General features: G+C 41.2%; 1 protein-coding gene across 1 annotated transcript in view; it reads right to left on the reverse strand.

The window, feature by feature from the left end:
- Nucleotides 1-6359, reverse strand: part of ctif (CBP80/20-dependent translation initiation factor) — a 47644-nt gene extending 41285 nt beyond the window's left edge. The window contains 1 exon segment of the mRNA XM_034547347.1: nucleotides 6159-6359. The gene's annotated coding sequence lies outside the window, so the exon portion shown is untranslated.
- Nucleotides 6360-24212: the final 17853 nt, after the last annotated feature.

The following is a 24212-nucleotide window of genomic DNA, read 5'->3' on the forward strand; positions in this document are numbered from 1 at the left end:
GACTAAACTGTCAAGTTGCACTGTGGGTAATTTAAGCACCAGATGTTGAGTGCATCTCAATAGTTTGAGTGTGTAGATTTAAAATAAAATGGCATCGGTGGTTGTGCTGCATGAATTATGATACTTTCTTTAAACAACTAATTGTAAGTCTGACAAATGTTATTGCAGTGCAGTGACACATTGGTGGCGTACTCTTTTAAATAATTGAGTGGCCCTTTAAATGTCAAGAGAATAGAACCAAAAAAAAGCCCATTACACTTTCCAACAGCCCAATTCCCTGTTTAGCTCAACCATCAGTCAAAACAAAGATGTAATGTAATAGAAGGCAAGGAACACCACAAATATTCTCAACTGAGAAGCTGGACTCAATAATAAAATAGTTCCTGCTTAATTTTCTGTGGATCGACTATTTACTGAATTGTTGCCGCTCCAGAATGAGTCAGAAAGCATTAAACAAATGGTGGAAGTGCAGACAAAAGGTTTAACTGATGAAGCGGTTTGTTTGCAGTGGGCATCACACAGAGAACCTTTTCTCGCGTCTGTGGCTTGTAGCGTCTGTATGGGCCCTTATTGTGTGACCCCCGCCACAACCCCCCTATCTTTGTCTGTCTGACCCACTCTCCTTCCCCTTCAAACTACATCCTTCAGTCCCACACACCCCGACTCCTCCCCTGCTCTTTCCTGGCTCCACCCTTTCGCTCTCCCTCCCTCAACTCTAACAGCTGTTCCAACAAAAACACTGCCCGCCACACTTTTAGCTTCCCCGTTCTGCTGCAGCGGAAGAAAAATCAGCACTATGCAACACTTAAAGTTTTCCGTCTACTCTTTCTAAAAATATCAGATTAATTCTCCATACTCATTAAATAGGGCAGTGGGTTGTGTTGTGAAAACATCATTAAGTATATTCTCGTAAAAGGAACGCAGTGTAATTCAACTTCAATATAACTGTAGCAGCCACAATGGCCGTACATTTGAGCCAAGACCTCTCTGTAACAGTTTCAACAAAGGCTGCACATTATAAAACGTAATGAAGCTGAGAGTTTATTGCAAGGCTGTTTTCAGACTGCATTCGTTTAGAATCTCAGAAACTGGCAGCGGACTGGATTTGAGCCCCTGAACTTTTCAGGAGATGTGAGCAGTTATTTAGAGATCTGAAAAAACAGGCTAAGAAAATACAGAGAAGGTTACGGAGTCGAATGAACGGGGGCCACTCAAATTGGTGCAGGAACACATGCGTTCAAGACTTTGAAATGCGACGCAGCATGAACCACAGGATGACGAAGACTGTGCTTGAAGCCGCCCAGCATCATCCGGGTCAACACCGAACTGGCCAGCCAGACGCAGCATTACACGGGACAGCTCACTGTTTCTTTGTTGGAAAGGCAGAGACAAATGTAAATCTACACCAACCGTACGACATGACACAGAATAAAATAGATTGATCATCACTTGCAAAAAAGAAACAATTGTGATCATGATACATTGTGCGCTATCCCTCCCTGCTCAACTAATCAACACATTTGACACACAGTCCGATGCATGCATACAAACTGTTGTTTTAGATAAACTAGATAGCAATAGCAGATAGTTCAGATAGCAGGTGAAGTCACACACGTCCAGGCCCACTGAAGGAGTGTTACATATCAACTGGTGAGACACTGTAAAGCAATGTCCAGCCCGACAACATATATACACACATATATATATATATATATATATATATATCACATCACCCGTGGGCTCACACAGATCGGTGAATTTCACCGACTAAGTCTGAATGACTGCCGCTTCCAGCGCTACTAGAGCAGCAGCCAGTTAGATTCACCAACTGCACGACGTCAGTGATGACGGCGGAGCCAATCAACGCTGATTGGCTTTCGCAACTCAGCGTCGGGCGGATTTTTCGCTTCGCTCCATTGCCGTCATTCGCAACCGTTCTGTGCATTGACTTTGCTTTGGGATCTACACACTTCAGCTATTTGTTATGAACATTTGTCAATGTACTGATTTAAATAACATTTTGGAATAATATTCTCAAGTTTCATAGTTGTATAAAGAAAAAAGAAAGTCAGTGGTGCATGAAAAGGCAGCATAAAGTCAAACAACTAGGCGATGTTAAACTATTATCTCCTGGGCTTCAGAAGCACAATACCACTACAGTAGACACCCACGGGCACTAGAGTAAAACCAATACAACATGTACCATAAAACCATAAAAAAGTCAAACAAGCTCTGAGCCACAAGTGATTTTCAGCGTTTGATATGGTTACACAACAACCATACGGTAAGCACCATAATCCACACAACCCAAACAGAGCAGATCATGAGACAAAGTCTCCCCAGTGGGAGTCCAAGTCAACATTCTCACCACAGGAAGCGCATGAGCTGCTAATACTCCTGATCTGGTTTATTACTGACTGGCTGGCTTATCAAACTCACACTTGGGTTGAACTAGAGTAGTCTATTTTGAGAGGTTAAATTCAACAGCACAATGGCAGAAAAAACTGTTTATATAATGAACATATTGATACATGAAAGTTAGCCATGTGAAGAAATGAGTGGCACCGTGGAGAAAAAAAAAAAAAAAGTTGTCTGCAGATGCACAACTTGGACATTCTTGCACAGCCTCAAGAGTACGCTACCCTGCACATATTGTATGAGCATCATGCGACAAATAACACATTTTAATCTTGAATCTTGTTTTGTATGGTGTCCTTCACTGTTTGATCAGCCCTCAACAACATTCGACTGGCCTCTCTTCTGCAGAATGAACAAAATATTTGTAATTTTGAGCTAGACGTCGCTATAAAAGACATGCAGCCACAGGTGCAAGGTTTGATCACGGCACTAAAATGAAGGAATATGTTTAGAGAGAAAAATTGCAACCCAACTTAAATAATCCGTAGTAGTTCTCACCTCCCATTCACTGGAGCAAGCCGCTGTGAGTAAATGTGTTTACGCATACAGTTTCGAGTTGAATGACCTGAATCTAGAGGAACGGACCAGTAGGGGACAGCCTACTGGGGGTGGTGGGGGCAAGTGTATGTGTATGTACACTTAAAAACAATTGCCCCATTGTCCCCCTTTAGTGAGCCAATGGGAGAGCATTGGGCATGTGCAATACTGTGGAACGGTAACCCAACAATGCTATTCTGTCCGGATCCACATACAAAATTACACAACCGTGGCAAACAAGTGAGGATGTGCAATTCAGCTCACGGGCTTCACAACATGTATGGCGGCGAGGTAGAAGTTCTGAGGCCGCCAAGCTGAACGGCAACAAAAGTGAAAAGAGGGGCAACAAAGGTCCGTCGTCAACAGAGCTGCAGCAGCCATTATTGGTCGGGGGTTGAACACATGAGATGATGACAAAACAAGTAACTCTGAGAACAAAAAGGTCAGCCATAGAAAGACTGTGACAATAGTTCTGTGGCAACTGCTTGTTTCCAAAAAAAAAAAAAAAAAAGTAGAGGCTATGTAATCTGCTCTCATCTTTAAACCACCTGCTATCGCTGTATGTTTTCCTCAATCGTGAATCACATGGTCTCCTTTATTCTCAATGTCGTTTTCCCCCCCCCCATTCGCTCATCCTTACATTTCAGGCAACGTAATGAGCAGCAATTTCCCACGGAGGCTAGTTTGTGCTACGCACGCTGAGTCAGGGTGTTCCAGTTTACTGCAGGCTTTCCACTCTCTCCATAGCATGCAGTTTCCTCCTTCACATTCTTTTAAAACACTGCATGCACATATACCTGGATGTGCATCACAGCCCCAAACACTACCCCGTGTCTTAGCGTTAGCTTCAACATAAGGTAAGAGTTACACGCCACTACTCGCACGGCACAGAAGGCATAATTATTCGGGATTGTTACTCTGGGAAAGTTCTGTCATTTTCAGACACTGTTCAACCTTCCAGGGCAGAGTTCACACAATCACTCACCAGATCAATGCAGCGGTCATGTGTGCTGGGACTGCACATCACTGATGATGACACTGCACCGACTCTGCTGGGATGGTTGAAATGAAGCTGCATCTCAGACAAAGTTTAAACATCAGCAACACTCACGTGTTTCTATTCATCATAGTCTTTGTACCATTGCTCAATAGTTGACTATTAAGAGTAAATTGGATTGTTGCTGGGATGTAATCAGGAAAGGACCTAAAAATGAAAAGCTACTTTAAATGATAAGGGCCCAGCTATTTCAAAGCCTAAAATCACAGATTAGACCAGATAAATGGGAGAGGAACCGATGCGAAAATGCTCCTTGAATGTAAAATGCCACCTCTGTAAGCAGTTCAGTCATCAAGAACACACCAACATGATATTGTGCAGCCATGAGAGCATACAAGTCAATGCAAAGTCTACATATTTTGTGACTGTAACAATTCCTCATGCCACTATCACAGTCTAATGCAAAGTGTACTGTATGCAACATTAGAAGACCGTCAGTAAATAAGCATGCCACTAAATCTTTGCTTTATTCTGTGTTCAGTTAGGTGATTTTACAGTGTATTTAGGTTTCTTGATCACTTAGTCGATGGCTATTTAGTGTCACCAGATGGATACATGTGGCTTCTCACATACTTGCATAAACATCAAAGTACAAACATACCCTAAAATGTCCTGCAAGCTTCGGCAGCACCGGAACGCTTTTCCCCAAACAAGAAATTATTCATATTAGGAATAACTTCAACCAAGTTGCTTATGTCTAAGCCAATGAAAGATCAATATAGGTATATGATTACATTATATCTAATGATATTCAAGTCATTAAAACAATCATCTTTAATTATCTGCACATGGTTTGTCTGTAACAATGTTCACAAAAGGTTACAGTCGACAAATGACTCATCAGTCTGGGTAGACTTAAGATGGCAGACACTAAGCAAAGTTAAATATCCCTTTACAATGAATAAGAACAGTTGCTGAACCGGACTTACAAGTCGGCATACTAGCATATGCCTCTATAACTTGGGTTGATTCCCGAAGCCATTATCCACAGCAAATGAATGCCTTTTTAAAAAAAAGATAATTCTTGCAAATTTGGGCTGGAATTTGTGCAAATAAATGACAGAACCTATCCCTTTTAGGTCAGGAGGTTCTCCGTTGTGTGACTTGTGGTAGCACGCAAACATTCCTTCATCTCACTAAAGTCACTCTGATCCAATCAGTGTCTGAACAGCAGGCATCTGCAGAATGTTATGAGCAAACCGAAGCAGGCTACAACTTAAAAACAGCTGGCAGGACTCCTAGAGATATATATATATACACGAGTAATGATATGATGTACAGTAGCAATGACAAGGTGGTTCTAGTGATTCTCTCTCTCTCTCTCTCTCTCTCTCTCTCTCTCTCTCTCTCTCTCTAGACCAGCAGCAGCTGGGATCCTCTTTGTTGTGAGGCAGGCTGCTGGGCTGCAGCATGTTCAGCTGCTCGCCAAGGCACATTGATGGCTAGCTAACACTTTGAATGGATACTCTCCTTCCTGTCCTGCGAGTATAACCACGCAGCAACAAAACGGGCTGCAAAGGTGACCTTAACAACTGGCCATAAGAAACCCATCATTACCTTAGCTAGTGTGTGTGTGTGTGTGTGTGTGTGTGTGTGTGTGTGTGTGTGTGTGTGTGTGTGTGTGTGTGTGTGTGTGTGTGTGTGTGTGTGTGTGTGTGTGTGTGTGTGTGTGTGTGTGTTGTCTTCTTATGTTGCACTCCTAACCACGCCCAGCATGCCTGGGATGCTAAGCAGTGTACGTATCCGTTAGCCCACCTTCACGGGACGTTTGTGCCTACGTTGTCCCGACTCACGGCGCCGCACTGTCCCTGTCAAAAGTAACAAAGACACATCTGGAGGCGCCTCCACACCCTGGCGCGTGCGCCCGCGTCTCACACGGTAACAAAGGTGACGCAAGAGTTGCGGCCAACCAGCCGGGGCTAACCTTAGCTTAGTCATTAAGAGTAACAGTAAACAAGAGGCCACGAATTGCGAATTATCACCACCTCCTGTCTACCGCGCTCGTATCAACAGGTCCGCCGGTTGAGGCCAAACCGCATCGTTCACAGCGCATCTTGTAAGAACTGTTCTCTGGTCAGCGCGGCTATTGCACTTTCCGACCCCACGGACACCTTCCTCCGGGGCTTAAAATGAGATAAATCCTCACCCGAAGAGAGATTCTGGCTCCTGGTGAACCCGGGATCACCTCCTGAGATCAGATTCGCCGTGTCATGGGTGTGTTTGCTCCGGAAAGAAACACAGGAAAAGTGGGGAAGAGGATTAGCTATCTAGCGGTAGCTGTAACTCCGACGTCCTGAGGAAAAAAAGGGAATGCAGGAATGTGACGTTCGGTCGGGGTTTGCTGGCAGCGGTGACACGTGCACTCGGGAGTGAGGCATTGTGGGAAAGGGAGTTCCGTTTGAATGTTGAGAAAGATACCGGATTAATACAACTGGTTGGATGTTTTCACGCTACCCACCTGCTGCATGCAGTTTTAATACGTTTCCAGGTGATTAACTCAAATAGAATACAATGAAATATGAGCACAGCACACTTTATACCCCTTTTTTTATTTTGAAAAAAAAGACTCTAAGCTTCTCATGAATCTTTGTGATTAAAATCCTTCATGGTTGTCCCAGTGGTGAAAAGTTAAGTACATTTACTCTAATATTGTATAAAGTTTTATTCGGAGGTACTCCACTACCTTTCTGAGGCAAACATTTAGATTTGTACTTCAATTTCTAGTTACATTGCAGATTATAAATACAAAGTATAATCAACAAATTATCCTCTGGAGGAAATTCACAACCTTCCCAGCAGATGAAGTATATCAAGTAGTTAATATTAGCCCCACCTTTACCAGCTTCAACATTAAAGTGACATACGGTCTACACAATAATATATCAAAAATTATAATTCAATAATATAACAGCCTATACATTACACTGAATGGATTCATCTACATAATGAGTATTCTGTATATACGTAAAGTATATACTGAGTTAATTCTGTTGTACTCTTACTTCAGTGATCATTTGAATGTAGGATTTTTATATGTAACACAATATATCTACTCTTTGTATTTTATACTTAAAATATCTGAGTACTTCTTCCACCACTAGGTGGAAATAACAAATTAGATCATAGAAAGATATGACCCTCTTATTCATCTATTTCTTTACATTGTGAGGTTAGCAATTGACTGTAAGCGTTGACTCAAACAACTTTAATGAGAAATACATTTCAGGAATTTCCAACAGAATGACACAATTGACATTGCAAACATTTGTCTACAATGTTCCTTTATTCAACACAATTCTTCTCCCTCTAAAGTGTAGGTCTATTTTGGAAAAGGGCTATATGTAGTTAATAGTTCGCAGAGTAGCTGGCTGATAAAATACAGTATGCATATGATAGTTTGTAGGTGTTAATACAGATTTAATGTAAATGTTTGCAGCTGACTTCTTTATATTAGGTATATTATATTATATTAGGTATATTACGTCAATTTTAGTATGATTTCACATTGAGATCTTACATATAATAGAATTGTATCATTCCCAATCCTAAAACCCTGGCCTAGTGCCTCTCACATAATAGCACATAACAAGGACTCTCAAGGAATTACAAATTCAGTTAAAACCTGCTGAAGAATCATTTCAACGTAATCACGCCCCCTTGTGGATGTTGATAAAAGTGCAGTTGGAGGAATGGACCGCTCCACTGTCTTGGCTTTGAGTGTTTGTGTATGCTTCTCTATATGTGTGTACATATTGTGAATATATAATGAAAACACAGGGATTTATCAGGGTCTTTAGTCAATATGGTAGACAGCTGGAAGATGGAGCTCAGACAGATTGACTGAAAGATAGACCTGCATGTATTATGAAGCACACAATCCAGACAGATGACCTAAAAAGAGGCAGCAACGTCTGAAAGTAGAAAGGTAGTCAGTTCCCTTCTGCTCCAGATGGTGACAGAATATGTTCGCCACCACAGTCAGAGGCTGATTAACTATCGTGGCGTGATGGCGACTCCAGCAGATTACCCCCCACACCCCCCACCCTGTTCTTCTTCTTCATCTCCTTTTCCTCCTCAATACCTCGCCCAGTTCTATATCTATCCTTAGTCATCCCATAATTACTTTGTTGTCCACTACACATCACCCGCAGCCCTGCAAGCCCTTCATCCCTCCACTTCCCTCCCATACCGCTGTACGTTTTCTCTGTGCAGATGCTCCATTTCTGTCATCTCCTCTGATACAAGCTCACCCATAGATTTATTTCTTTGTGATATGTCACGTGCCACCCTGAAATATGCCCTCGTTGTTTGTGAGCTGAGCAAAAACACACCAACATAATTATCTAACTCTTATATATTTTTGTAAATTAATGAGTCTATTGAAATGCAAATTTGAGGCTTGTGTGAATCTAAAGTGTAAAAGTTGGTAAGTGTCAAAGTACTTTGCACTGTTACCAAGGAAACCATAAAAAAACTGCTATAACATTTCATTGTTCTAAAAATGCCAACACTTGTTGAAGTACTTCACAAAAAATAAACCATTAAAATAATATTTTACTCCCAGTGTATTTAATCAGAATAAAGACACTCACAGCGGAGACAGGACTTCAATCTTTTCCATATGTTCATTTAGAAATGTGTGTGAGTGAATAAGGTCATGCATATATTAAAGTATAATGATCTCATGCAAATTCTATTTGTATGCAGTGCCAACAGTTTATGGATATGTCGGACTTTACATACAAATAAAAGTCATTTTTCCAGTTTTCTTTTTGTTCAAGAGAACTTTGCTCTTGTTTGGTCAAAAGAAAGAGAAAGGGGAAGAGAAGCAAAAGCTAAAACCGCCATTGCTCCTCATGTCTCCCGGCACAAAGCTAAATCCTCACCAGAGGGATGGTACCAAGGCACCAATTAGCAGTGGAGAGGGCGCATGATGATATTTCCGTGTGCTTGTGGCCGGGGCAGCTCCGCCTGTGTGTGTTATAAAAGGCAAAACCATAAACATGGAATTAGACAGTGCAGGACCCGCAGCTCTTAAGGTCACAGACTCTCCCCTCCTGTGGCTTGTGAGAGCAACGGTGTAATATAAACAACGCTGGCCATCAAACTGTTCTCGCTGTACTGGACTCGGGTTTTACTGTATAACAGGGCAGCTGATTATTTGTGTCAGTGTGTGACGTTCATTAGGCCGGCGGCCCCAGTGCAGGGGTCCCCGGCCAGTTCTGCTCTTATGAGTCGAATGGGTGCACGAGATAGGTGTGGGAGAAAGATCTAGCTATAGCAACTGAACTGGATAGAGAGAAACGAAGTGGGTGGAAGTGACTGAACATCTCTTTGTGTAAAATACATAAAGGGGCACACACACACACACACACACACACACACACACACACACACACACACAGAGACGTTAACGCTCAGAAAAATAAACACACTGAGATTGGACAGGGTTCAATGTGTTGAGTAACAAAAACATGATTTCTAACCAGCAGGTGGGGGCAGTAGACAGATCATAGGACTGGTGCACACCGAGCGGGGCCATTATACTGTGCTGTAAGATCTACTGTAAGCTACATATACAGGGTGTGGGAAGAAGATCACACAATTACTAATGTGATTTACTGCAACACAACATCCCTGTATATACTGTCATATAACACATTAATTTTTTCAAATTATGTGAATAACTGTGGCGAGATACCGTATTTGTGATGAATCCTCACAGCCAATACAAACTATACATTATCTGAAAGCCAAAAAGCCAAAAAGTTAACTATTTTAAGATCCCAACATCACAGTGACAACAGTTTTGCAACAGAACAGTTCATAAACCCCAAACTGTTACTTTTTAAAACCAACAACAATTATAATTGTGGGGCTGCAACTATACATTATTTTCATTATTGATCAATCCGCCAGGTTTTTTCTTGATTAATCGATTATAGTCTGGTCTCTAAAAATGCCAGGAAAAAAAAAAAGGCGATAATATCCGAATATATATATTTATGAATGTTCATCAATATAAGATGTACATTCTCAAATTTGTGAACCTGCAACCATTGGCATTTGTGCTTGAACAATGATTTAAATGATTTACGGATTATCAAAATGATCCGATTATTTTTCTTCTGATGGACTTATTGACGAGTCAACTAATTGTTGCAGCTCTACATGGATGTAATCAAAAAGTTTTCAAGAACTGTCGCCGTTTTGTTTTGTCATTTTTCTCGGCTCATGCAGTTAAAAAATGGGGGTGCATAAAAACAGGGATTACCGAAGTTGCAATATAATTATTTGCTATTAATTCAGAGAGAAAAAACAAAGTTATTTGCTCTATACTTTGTCCTTGAGCTTCTATCTCCAGGGGCCAAGGGGCCGCTCTGCTCCCCTCAGCAGCCTGACACTCCCCCTGCTGTTGAACTGCAGTAGAGGGTGGACCGTCTGAGGAGTGCGTTGACAGCTCCGGGCCTTGTGTGTGCCAGCCCGCCTGTATGCTGAGCACCCGTTGAGTAGGTGGGTCTGCTGGAAGGGAGTGGGAGAGGTGGGAAAAGGGCAGATGGAACACAGAAGGAAGTTCACCAGCAACACATAAGAGTGTCAGAGAGGGACAGCGAGGGAGGGGCTCAGAGAGACGGGACGGAGACAGTGATAGGTAGAGGAGGCTAAACTGAGAGAATGAGGGGACAGATATGCACAGAGAAAAGATGGTGGGTGGTAAAAGGACGAGGGAGAGTAAAGGATGGAGAGGTGAGAGATGTGTCAGGTACCAGAGGGAGAGGTGATGAGCAGCAGGGGTAGGAGGGAGGGTGACAGGTAGGGAAGGTGGAAAAGTTGGAGTTTTGGGGAGGGGGGGGGGGGGGGGGGGGGGGGGTGATAATGATATCAGGTGCAGGAGGGAGAGACAGTTGTGTGACCTTCAGTAATAGTTTGATAGCAGGATGTGAGAAGAAATAATCTCTCACGGAAAGACCTCGTCTTATGTCAAAATGTAATAATTCAGCACAGTATTGCCAAAAAGTTTTAAAAGAGATATAAAGTTGACTTCAACAGAGGAAATTATTTAGTTTTGATTTAATCATTTAGTTATGATTTAGTTATCTGTTCCATTTCTCTATGCAGCAAACAATAACACAGTCTCCTGGTTAAAATCAGAGCCTCCAAATATTGTACAAGGGAGATAATTTTTCTTTTTTTAGAAGTTAGAATAAACAAGCCCAAAGACATTTTTGCATTATAAATATTTAAGCAAATAGTTTTTTTCACTGATACTTATTGAAAAACTGTATATAAATTGCAGTTTTCAGGATCCCCTCCAAACATGTAAAAATATGAACCTATATAAAAATGGAATAATCAGATGTCTGATCAATACACATTCTTAAAATCACATCTTTCTCCCTCATTGAAAAATAAGGTTTCTTTAAATATTATTAATATTTCCATCTAAAAAATGTAACTGCTGTGTCCAAAATGTCTCCTACTTCACTGAAAAGTCCAGAATGGAAGGGGACACAAAGTCGAACCCCAAAAACCTTCCAGATCTGTCTTCTCGTGTAACAACTTCTTAAAAACAGACACTACCCAATATACGATGTAATGTGTTCTTTAAAAAGCTATTATAACTTTTTAGTCTGAACATTCGTGACAGATGTCGATGACATGTTTCCTGTCCATTGTCCTTATACCATCTCTCTAGTGTCAACGCGCTCGGCAGATTAATCTAGTCTATTCTTTCTCATTTATGAGCTATGGAGTGTCATTATTGCTGTCTGGACATGAGTTAGTGCTGCAGACATTTCAGCCATTTGGAGACAAAAGGAAAGTTTAAAAACAATGTGAGGAATTGCATTTGCAGTCCCGTGTAACAATACTCCAATTTAAAAAGTGTTTTTGACCTCCTTTGGGAAAGCATGCTGTAACAATACAATTTGTATACATTTATCAGCAATAACTTGTAGAGTGTGTCCACCGTTTCAATGCCACGCCTGTTGAAACAGCTCTCACACGCTTGTTTTCTGGGTTGTCTGCTCCCTGTTTACTGATATGAATGAGGTCTGGAATGCTGTCTTCTGTTCTGATTTTTTAAAAAGTAGCTTTTAACAACAGCCAGTAACTTGCTTTCCCATGCATGTTACTTTGTATGATAAGGCTACATGGTTTCACATTCCCTCCTATCCTTGTGTGTGTGTGTGTGTGTGTGTGTGTGTTGAGCAGGAGGACTCCAACTAGGGGTGTTAAAACAGAAATCTCAGCACACTAACTGACCTTGTCTGAACTGCACAGTGCACAGAGTGATAGCATGAGGTGCCCCCAGGTCAGAGTTGGGTGTTAAAATTATCCAACATAACATCTGTGTGTGTGTGTGTGTGTGTGTGTGTGAGAGTATGTTTGTGTCTTGTCTGGGAAGGGGAAATGAAAAGGAGTGTGTCTGCGTTCATGCCCAGCCAAACTACATCCCACACACGGCTGAGAGACTGTGGGCTCCTCTGGACCTTTTTTTTTAAATTAAAAGTCCTCACTTTCTTCTGTTTGTGTGTGTGTGTGTGCGTGCGTGTGGGCGTGTGTCACACATGGGCGCAATCACTGTAATTCAGTGATTCAGTTCTCTCAGATGCAAAAATATGTATACTCTATAAAGGCATGTGGTTGTTATTTGTATTGCATCTAATGAAGTCAAGTCTTTTAATTTTTAATACAAAAATAAATAGATAAAAGGCCTAAAAGTATATTGACAATGTGGTTATCCTAGAACTAAACACAAAGCTGAAAGTAAATATAACATTGTATTCGATATAAATGTATATATTTACCACAATATGCATTGTTTCTTTTTTCCTTGTAGATTCTCTCAGCAAATGCTCAATGTCTTAGGGCTAAGGGGTTGCTATGGTGTTCACCTCCACATATCTATTTAGTTACTGAAGTCTGAGTTATTTTTAAAACCATCCCTGCGTCAATGTAGAGACGATGAGCTTAATTATCTCTTTAAAGACGATTACAATTATTAAATTGAGTTTAATTTTCCTTCTTTTAGTATGCACACATTGCTGTTTCAGTGGTGGAATAAAATAACCCCACATCCTTTAGCACTGTATGCTGGGTTAATCAAAACCAAGTTCACAGGCCCACCTAACTGTAGCCAGTCAGGTAGTAGCATGTGTAGCATTGTGAAGCTATACATGCTACTTTCTGTCCATGCACCGTAAATAACGTTAACGTCGTTGTCTAGCAAGCGCTAACTGGCTCAATTTGGTAGTGGATATCAAGCTTGCTTAGATTATGACATAAAAGTGACATTAAAATAAAAATGGCTATATTTGAAAATGCCGTCGTGAACATCGTGACTTTTAAAAAAAGGTCAAAACATTGTATAAATAATGAGATAAGTTTGAATAATTCCACAAAACATTGCTAAATTTAGCCTAAATATTTTTCACAATCTAAGTTATGTCATACTTGCTTGTTTGTTCATTTAATATTTACACTTTGGGTTCCATATAAGAGACATGGCTGCTATTATTAGAGTCTGGACAAAGAGTGAACTAAGTATTGAAGCACCTGTGGGGCGTTACCCAAAATCCAGACCCCTAATGACAGCCCTGCCAGACAGAAAAAAAGTCTGCAAGAAGTGTGTGTATGTGTGTGTGTGTCTGCGGTTGGCCCGTGGTCGTCATGGTGAGAGGAGGTTGGGGGCTGCACTGTAGCTGTGGCTAAAGACACGATCAAGAGCATGCCATTTCTGTGTGCTAACGTGTGTGTGTGTGTGTGTAGCCGTGGCTTCAGTGAGCCACCCCCATACAGAAAGGATTGGTGCTTTTGGGGTCATGTGTGCAGCAGGGACGGGGTGTTGGTTTCTTTTCATGATGAACAAATGGTACAAAAGGACACACAACGTGGAAGGCGACAGCAAGATGCATCCAAGTTCCACATGCACTGTATGCTTTGTGAAGGAACAGGAAACACATAGGTGTGTTTTTGTCTGTTTTTAAGAGGTACATTCCTATGAACTGTGTTGATGTGGCAATAAAGTGTTGAATTAAATCGAGCTGAACACACCGACACAATGTGAAAGCAAGCTGATTGGTGCCTATTGCCAATAAACGCTAGTTCCAATCATGTGGACAGTCTGTGTGTGTGTGTGTGTGACTCATGCTGGAACATGCTTGTGTTTCAGATTTCTTAGTTTTGTAGCCAGTCCTGTTCTGAGTTTTGGCAGAAACGGTAGTTTCATCATCATCACGAATATGCACACATACACAAGCATACAAACACTCTTTTTGGGTTTAAATTAGGCCTTGTGTATACCTCTCAATGTACAGAGCTTTTCTTTTAAATGCATTGAACACACTATGAGAAGAGATTTCACTGAAGTTAATTTCCTCCTATCCAGAATAGGTATTTTAACCAATAATTTATTTTATGATAATATCACACTTATGGGGGTTATTATTTTGCATACTAATTACTTTTACTTAAATACATCGTGCTGACTTTCACATGGAGTATTGTGGATTTGCTTCTTCTACTTAAGTTAAGGACCTTCCACCGGTGGACAGATAACTTGAAACTATGAAAATATGTTGTTTTTTGCCATTTGTAATTTTGTCAACCACACACACACACACACACACACACACACACACACACACACACACACACACACACACACACACACACACCAACAAAAAATAAGAAAAAAGGACCCTGTCACAAATTACACTTCTGTAGGCTGGGTCATCTCATAAAATTTGAGAAATGCTTTGAGGTTGTGAACGACGCAGGGGGATATTTCTTTCACTCTGATTTTGCGGAGACTGTTTTTAAATGCAGCGAGCCATGTGGCTGCAGGCAGAGTGGCCACTGCGGTGGACGGGCAGCAGTCAAGAGTCCCTTTTTCATGACCTGTTTGGGTGAGGAACTCTGCTGACACACAACCAACATACAAATACACTCATGCACAGACACGCCCATATGCATGTGCACATACACACACACACACTCATATACACACAGCATGATGCACACATGGGTGCACCGCCTCATACCGACAAAACTGGCACAGAAAAACATAGTCTATTCAATGTATGCATAGATGAATATAGACATGCATGCACTGAGAACAACACACAAACACACACACACACACAGTATTTATTCTGAGAGTGTATCCCTCCCTGATGACCGGTTAGGGCGAGGAGTGCTGCCGGCAAAGTACACCAACCCAAGTCATTCTACAGTTGATTTACTGTCCCGCCACCAGTCTACTACTGTATAATTACCCTAACACACACACACACACACACACACACACACACAGTCACAAGCACTTATTGCACTCATTTGCGCACACACATGGATAAAACATGTAACACAAGTGTAGAAAAATAAACAAAAGAGCAGAATAGAAATCCTTGTTGTGTATCTTAAACAGGGTTTACTCATTGTGTATGTGGGCATTCAAATAAGACCTCAACTATTTAATTACTTTACATTTATAGTTCCCCTATTTTTAAATTTTAAAAAAGTAGTTTCAAGTTGAGCATTTTCAATAATAATTATTAATAATAATAATAATAATATATATGTTTTAAGGTTTCTCAAATGCTCTCAAGTGGCTGTCAAATTCAGAGAGAAAAATTAAAGATGAACAATTTAAACAATTACATCTGGCATACCAGGGACTGACACATTGGAATCACAGATACGTTGTGTGTAAATGTGCTGAAAGTCTTTTTTCTAAAATCTGCATTATTTTTCTCTGCTGACTTACTTCTGCATCCTTTTCCCAGCATGCACTGGGTGGATAGCATGTTACCACAATGATGGACACAAACAGACACACTGTCCTCCCATTCACACCTATTGATAACAGTGACAAGAGCTCACTCAACCTCCACACAGAAAGGACCTTCATGAACTTCTCCTTTACAATTGAATGAATTACATAAAAACTTATCTAGAACACCGTAGCTAAACAGCCACTTCACTATTGCGGCTTCCCCTGTCTACTGGTGTAGCTTTGCCCTTGTCCTCGTCTCAGTCTGCCTGCCTGCAGTCCGATTTGTCGCTCTCAAACCTGCAATTGTATTCAAGGCCAAATATAGGGGTGGGAATGCTGGGGTGGGCTGTCTATGTGTCACACAACAAAGCTACACAAGGGTGTAGCCCTCTCCCTTACATCCTCCCACCTAACCGCCCGGCATGGCCAAGTTGTTTGCATGGAAACGCGTCCGTGTGTGTGTGTGTGTGTGTGTGTGTGTTTGTGTACAGTGAGGTCCAAGCTCTTCCCACCCTCCTCTCCTCTGGTGAGGCAGATTGCTCCCTCCTTCCTCTCCTCTTGCTCCTTTATTGGAGTGTTTCTCAGAGATTCGCGTCCTGTCACTCCTGTCTACAACACTGACCTTGATCGTCTCTGTTTTTTGTATCTCTTTTCTCCCGCTCGATTTCAATTCCACTTCCATTTGATGTCCACGCCAACTCACTGACTGAACGCACCGAGTTTAGAGACAACCCTTCTAGAATTACGTTCAACTTTTATTTTTATTTTATTTTTTTAAGGTTTTTTTTTAACGTTCTGAGCAATCGAAATAAACACCAGCAGCATAGTGCCAGCTTTTTGATGGGCATGTGATTTGTACAAAGTTACAAGCCGTTGTAAGGCATGAATTGGATGTTCTCTATTATTATATGGTAGAAAAAATGAGTGGCCTTTAATGTTGAGAGCTGGAAAGGGAGATGATTATGGTTTATGTGCTAGGGCATCCCGATTATGTGACCACAAAAACCCATGCTGAGTCACATCGGTCAAGATAGGATGTGAATGAAACAAACACCATGTAGAATCAAGCAAGCACACACACACACACACACACACACACACACACACACACACACACACACACACACACATACACGGATAGGAGGCAGAGTGTAACGTTCTCAATGATCATTTCATCACATGAACGTGTAATATTATTTTTTTCTCACACAATTTACCTTCCAGTCTCCATTACACTTGTTTGAAGCTTCATGAATACACTACTGTACACGTCTCACAGGGCAAAAGTCTGATTATTTGAGAAATCTGAGTCTTTATCTTGATAAAGGATTTTATTGAAATTAATGTATTTTTGTTTCTCACTCATTTAAAAAATATGACATATTGTGTAAAATGGGCAATTTTGTACTTCAACAAACAAACGTAGCATATTCTGTGTTTTGTGATTGTGGGCCTCATTATACGCACATTATACTTCTATATTGGCGAGGTGCATACTAACATATGAGTCTAAACTGCCACTGCGACACATCCAAAGGGTCGAATGTGATAAAACACACAACCAAGTGATGTTGTTCATACACAAATGATCATGTGCAGTTGTACTTTTTTCTTTTCTGATACGCGTCTTAAAATGTCACAATTAATTAGCTTTTTCATATGATGCCATCAAATGTCGTTCCCCACACGATGAATAAAGTAATAGTTTTTGTGCCCCCCTTGACGAATTTTCAACTTGTGCCATCATCATGTCAACATTTTAAATGTGTCCAATACTAATTTGGAAGAACCTTCAAAACTGTAGTCAGCTGTCCTGACTAATTAGCAAATGGTAGTCCATACGCTAAAATAGTGAACTTGATTAACATTGCACCTGTTGGAAATCAACGTTTTAGCATGAAAATGTTAGCACTAGCTAGCATGCATAGACTCTTTATCTTGTTCTACCAACCTGCATGCGTCAAAAACAGTGACTAGAACATCCTGAAACATTTAAAATGTGGGTCCTCTAAGGCCTTCAATCTGAGCTTGGCCTAAACACAACATGTTGGCATCATTCTCATGTGTTGCCTATTTACCACGTAGCTGCAGAAAATAAGTATACATATTTTCTTTTTGTCTTGCGTACAACAGCTTCTTTTTTTTTTTTCTTTTTTTTTTTTTTACAACCATCATTAAAACTCATTTCTTTTGCACACTTGCCTCTCAACACAACTAACAGGTCTCACTTCTACGCTGAATGCCGGTCCACGCTCCCTGCTCGACACAATGAGACATCAAAATAATGTGTCCGAGGAGCAGGGAGGCACATGGCGCGCCCTGCGCTCAACGGGCTCTCCGCCCCGTGATGATACTCCTGAAATATGCAGTGCGTGTGACAGCGGCTACACCTGTGACTCACCTGTGCATGTCCAATGCCCCTGAGACCCCCCCCCCCCACACACACACACACACACGCCTATACACACACACCAACACCACCAAGGGCAAGGGGGTGGGAGGGGTTGAGGTGCAAGACGCTGCCCGCGCGCTTTAATTTTCACCTCCCCCAACACGACCCTCTGCAACTGGTGACACAAGTGGCCTCCTGCTGCACGTCTCTCCTGTTCTTCTCCTCCCCCGTCTGCCCACCGATTCACGTCTCCTTAATGTCCTCTCATCTCAGCCATCCTTTGCTTTTCTCAGTGATAGATTTCATTGTGTATCCGGTGAAATGTTTTTTTTTTAACTTATGTGAAAACAAGACACAACACGTCTTTATTCAGGATATGGGCGGAAACACATTTAAAGTATTAGAAGACACAAAGAAGAAGATCTTTGGCTCATTTCTTTCTCCGCCTCTTCTTCCCTCTTCTCCCAACTCTTCCACTGGCATGGTTACTGTTGCAGAATATGCAGATACATGTCATTTTAATACACAGTGGTTCAATGCATGTTCTTAAACACATCTCTGATGCATTTGTTTACATGCACGTGCCTAAACATACATGTACACTCCTCACTGGAGCGCCTGTTTCTGTGTGCCTCGTAGTTGTTATACTACGAGGATATTCAGCAATGTGTGTGTGTGTGTGTGTGTGTGTGTGTGTGTGTGTGTGTGTGTGTGAGTGTCATCAGCTGATGAGGTGTTTACTAGGTTCTGTCTCTACCCTGGAGGGAGCCCAAGCACACTCTAGTCCCAGCCACCACACACTAGAGTAATTGGCCTTTTCACACTGCATAAGCTTCATTACCTGCACCCCCATTTGCATTGCAGAATGTGACGCGCCACTGAGTATATGAAGTGAATGCATAAACAGATTTCAACTCAGTTTTAGGAGGGTTTGGCGGAGTGGGGCTCACAATTAATGATTTTAAGGGGCCCGCAGTCTTCAGTTTCAATTGTTCAGTTTCATTTGTTCCGTTTTAAATTGTTACTTATGTCTCAGTAGGTGTTTTTTTAAAATATGGAAACGAGTGATTATTTAATCAGTCACTTATTTAAGGAATAACAGCAATTTTCTCAATTTAAACTGCCGCAAGGAGTTAAAAAGCTGCCGCAAAAACTTTTGTTTAACAAAAGTTAATCTGCTGCTCATTCAAGAGTACAGAAGGTAAATAAAGCAAAGAATGGCTGCATTATAAGGGAAGGGATGCACGCGTGAGAGGACACTTTGGATTCAGTCCTTTCCTTCAATGAAGTTTGTGTGAGGTTAAAAACATCCGAATAGCACCCTAGTAGTCTGTTGTATATTGATAAAACATTTTTTTTTTTTTTTTTACAATCCGCTCTATAATACTTTACTTTAAAAACAATTGTTAATGAATGCGCAAAAAGATTGCAGTGTAATTTAGTATGCGATACTGAAAATGTTGTCAGAATCACTCACCTTGTGCACACTTACCTCTCATAGCTGATTGACTGTTTCTGGTCCATCTGCACAGTGACCATAATATGCTGATTTCCTACTAAACACTGCTGCCCTGCAAGGTGACTTGATAATGACACTCTGGACATCCCTCGTCCCTGCCTTCAGGCGCATATTGCTGTCTCTTCACCACCTGAAGGCTTCCATACCACAACCAGCTCTTCGCGGACGCCAGGCGGGATTCTGTCACTTTGTGCTAAGAATATCTGGAGACAACCAGCTGAATCTGTTGTTGCAGATGACGAATGTGCCCTCTGTCTGACTACTCAGACACTTAGCCAACATTTCAGTGCCCCCCTGCGCCAACAACCATTTCTTTCTCTTCCGACAGTAATCTCAGTTCTGCTTCCTGAACCCCATTAGATGGACCAGCACCTGGAGAACAACACACTGATGGCCAATTATGGAGCTTGCATCTCGTTTAGGGAGGGACCCCGGTCCTGACAGACAAAAGGAAATGTCTTACACTGTCGTCATATCCTGAGAGACAAACAAGAAGATTACACGATTTCTGAAATCTGATCTGAAATACGCAGCTAGCAACCACATTATTAAATCATTTTGTCCTGACTCGCTTCTTGTGCCTCGCTGTTCTTTTCCATGTTACTTTAAAACATCCTTCTCCTCTCCATGTCTGTCAAATATAGTCCATCAGCTGAGCTCAAACTTGGAGGTGAAACTCAGTCCACAGTGCTGAAAATGATTAAACGTTCCGAAGCACATTCGCTCAAAGACTGTAGGAAAATTGTTTGCTATTTATACTTTAGAATTAAATTTTTTTTTTTGCTGTTTTGTACATCAGAGGGAAATGTCGTACTTTTGAATCCACTACATTCATCTGACAGCGATAGTTACTTTTCAGATTTCACATATAAAAAAAGACATGATAACCTTATAAAATACAACACACTCTCCACTATTAATATTTAAAGATGAATTAATACATCTTTCAAGATTAAAATTTATGCCAGCTGTTCCAGTAATAGAGACATTTCCCCTCTAAACCTGTCTCATTGTTTCAGTTAAATTAAATGAAAATATTAAATTAGAGATTAGAGAAAAGTTAAAAAGTTTAAAAAATAAATAAAGTTATGCCATTGCGGTGTGATGGCATAATATGATGTCATTCCTGTTCCTGTTTGATTTTCACTGAATACTTTTCACAAAGCCTATGTTCCCACTCTCCAACTGGCAGGGCCGTTGCTAAGTAAGGGTATGCGATGCTAATAGGAAGAGGATGTGAGGTTAAGATGCTATTCTAGTCTGAGCAGAGATAACTGACTGTGAGACAGTCGGAAGCGGAGCAATGGTCAGCGTCTCCTGGGGGGTCGAGGGGTGAGGTCAACGCCACCGGGCCGTGCCTATCTGCTTCTCAGGCGGGCAGGAAAGACACCGGGAAGGGAGAGGGGGAGAGGGGGAGAGGGGGAGAGGGGGGGAGGGGGGGAGATGAGGACATGGAAAGAATAAAGGGGAGCTGGTGAGAGCGCGTGAGAGTTGCTGCTGCTTGGATACACCTGCACAAGGACACACACACACACATACACACACACGCGCGCATAGCAGGTTTCATCTTGGACACCGAGGGGAAGCGCTTATGTGTTACCATGGAGATAACCCCGATCAGATCTTAGTTCCATGTGCACCATGGCAACCAGTAAAATGTCCCACTGCCAGATCAGATATTCTCAATCAATTACTCCAAGTGGGCCTGTGTAATGTTATTCAGAGTGGTGGACAGTGGGTTGGACATCTGTGTGTCGCAGATGTTGCACAATGGACAGACAATTTACAGACGTTGTTTGTTGGAACCGAGAATTGTATGTAGTAGTTGTATGAAATGTTACGTGTGCAAACATTTTAATAAAATAATTATTTAAATATTTCCTTTTGATAATTATACTTTTCAAAAACAAACAAACATATATATATATATATATATATATATATATATATACACATATACATATATATAGTGAGCAACAGCAAAAACAGCGTCAGTTCGGCTTTGAAATACACAACCAAGGGATCAAGAAATAAGGAAAGTACACAAACGCACACACACACACACACACACACACAATGCAGACTACATCTTTTCTAATCTAAAGGGGTCATCGTATACCAATCCTTCTCATCTTTTCCATTAGAGACGCAAAGTGGAAAGGCCCACCTCACGATGGCTTGACACGGCCAGGCTGCAGCACCAACCCCAGAAACTTAAGCCTTCTCACATCCATCTACAAAAAAAACAACAGATAGCGAAACTCACACTGGGTTTTCTACTGATCTTCTCGGAAAAAGAGAAACACTATCTCGGTTTTATGAAAATATAAAACTCTGCAGGTGGTCATTGGACTTCCTGCCGAAAGCTTTAGCAGCTTGTGCCGGATAGAGAGTACAACACCTGTTAAACCGGGTCTCTGTATTCTGTACGGTTTAAATGACAATAATTGCTCCACATCCATTGCACTGATCGGTGGTCTCAGATGAGATGAACAGACGGACCTTCCAATGGGGGGCTTTCGGGTACATTACTCAAGGTGGCGACCACAAGGTAATTACCCAAATTGGATGCATCTTGATTAAAAGTGAAAATACTACAGACTGCTTACAAACTAGAATTCAGGCTTATTCACTCACGACCTTACCGTCTTAAATAACTGACCCCAGAAAAGTGAAGATTTACAAATAAGTTAAAATCTACGAGAAACCCCCCAGATATTACAAATTAGATCCCTTTTAAACATTGGTTAACTTGACCAATTAACAAAATAAACTAAAGAGAAAAAGAAAAAGAAAAACGGAGATAATGAAAGATAAAAAGAAGAAGAAGATCAAATTTGATATATTTATTAGTATTTAAAAAAATAATATATTGTATCCTAAAATGTGTGTGCGCATGTTGATGACAGTTGATGTGTTTGTGGCATATAATTGTCCAGGAAGGATTTTGGAGGGTCCCAGTGAGGCCTTTTGTGCCCTCGGCCAGAGGCTGATGCCCAGGGAAGTAAGCTGATGAGAGCTTGACAGCAGCTACGACCAGAGCAGAGAAATGTACCAGTAAGATGTATGGACTAACTGGTATACATCATGTAGAATACACAATGAGACTGGTAGATTTGATACATTTAATGGTAATTAATATTTTCCGGCAGTGCTCTTTAAACCTTTTACATTGTGTGCTTCCCGGCAGGATCCAGCACTTACAGGAGAACAGGCTCATGGACTTAACAGACTCAGCATGTCACCATTGTTCTGTTTGATTTCAAGTTCATTTCTGACCAGCTGAGGGAAACTCTCTCACCTGTCACTCATATAACTGGCTGAAAGGGTAGAAGAGGAGAAAATGCCATTTCTTTTCTTAAAGCCTCGTCTGACACTGTGTGATTGTGTGAAAGCAGTCACACATTTGAATAACAAATGCATATGTTCCGTTTGTACAAAAAATCACTCTGGATATGCAGTCTATGAATGGCTTGTTTCCTCAAGGGAACGAGGAAAGGACCTAAATGTGGATAGTCCAGGTAGACAGGAAGAGCTCAGTGCTCTATTGACACAAAGAAAACACAGAAGCTCACGAGCAGCAAGTCCAAACAGAATGAACTGAGGATCTACACCTGAACAGGAATGTGGTTCAGGATCAGGTTCAGGATCAGGTTCAGGGGGGGGGGGGGGGGGGGGGGCTAAGGAGGATATTTCAGGTGAACAGAATCATTAAATAAATATCCAATAAAAAGTGTAATCTGGATAATGCAAATCAAAAGTTTCCTCTAAAAGGCTGTGAAGTAGAAGTATATAGTGGCTTAAAATAGAGATTCTCAAGTGAAGTGGCTTAAAGTTATACTTAACAGTGCTTGAGTTAATGGACTGTAATGGCAGAGCTGTACATGCCAGTGTTGTGTACTTCTGGTCTTTTTCACCTCTGGCATTACACCCCAAGACACAAAGTGCAGCCCATCAGCTGTGCACACTGGCCAACGTTCTTTCCCATGATGCCCCTTCCTTCCTTCTTTTTCTTCAGATTCTTCCAGATCTTTGCTCTCCTCACACTCTGTATCATCTCTATCTATTTTGTTATTATTACTATTGTTATGTGTTCCTCACATTTTATTACTCCCCGATAATATTATTAATAATATTTGAATCCCTCCGGTTGCTCTCCGTGAATTAAATCCGATAAAAAAACAACAACACACAGAACGGTGGATAATTTAACATAAAATACTAATGATTCTAATTTCCACATGTTATTCTTTCACACTAGATTACATGGGGATTTGTTTTCAGTGGAGAGCCAGGTAAAGGTTATCTTTCTATCACATGGAGCTATTTTGGTGTTATTTCAGTTGACAAACATTACGAATAACTGTATAGAAATAGCCAATCTTTCACACCGATGTTCTCCTTTATAGCGGCGTCAGTATTAAATTTCATTTCCAGTTCTGAATAATTGGAAGGTGAAAAGTTAATTTGCTGTCATAATAGCGGCTTAAAGTTGGAACGCAGTTATGAC

This window comes from Cyclopterus lumpus, chromosome 12, assembly GCF_009769545.1.
Source record: "Cyclopterus lumpus isolate fCycLum1 chromosome 12, fCycLum1.pri, whole genome shotgun sequence".
NCBI lineage: Eukaryota > Metazoa > Chordata > Actinopteri > Perciformes > Cyclopteridae > Cyclopterus > Cyclopterus lumpus.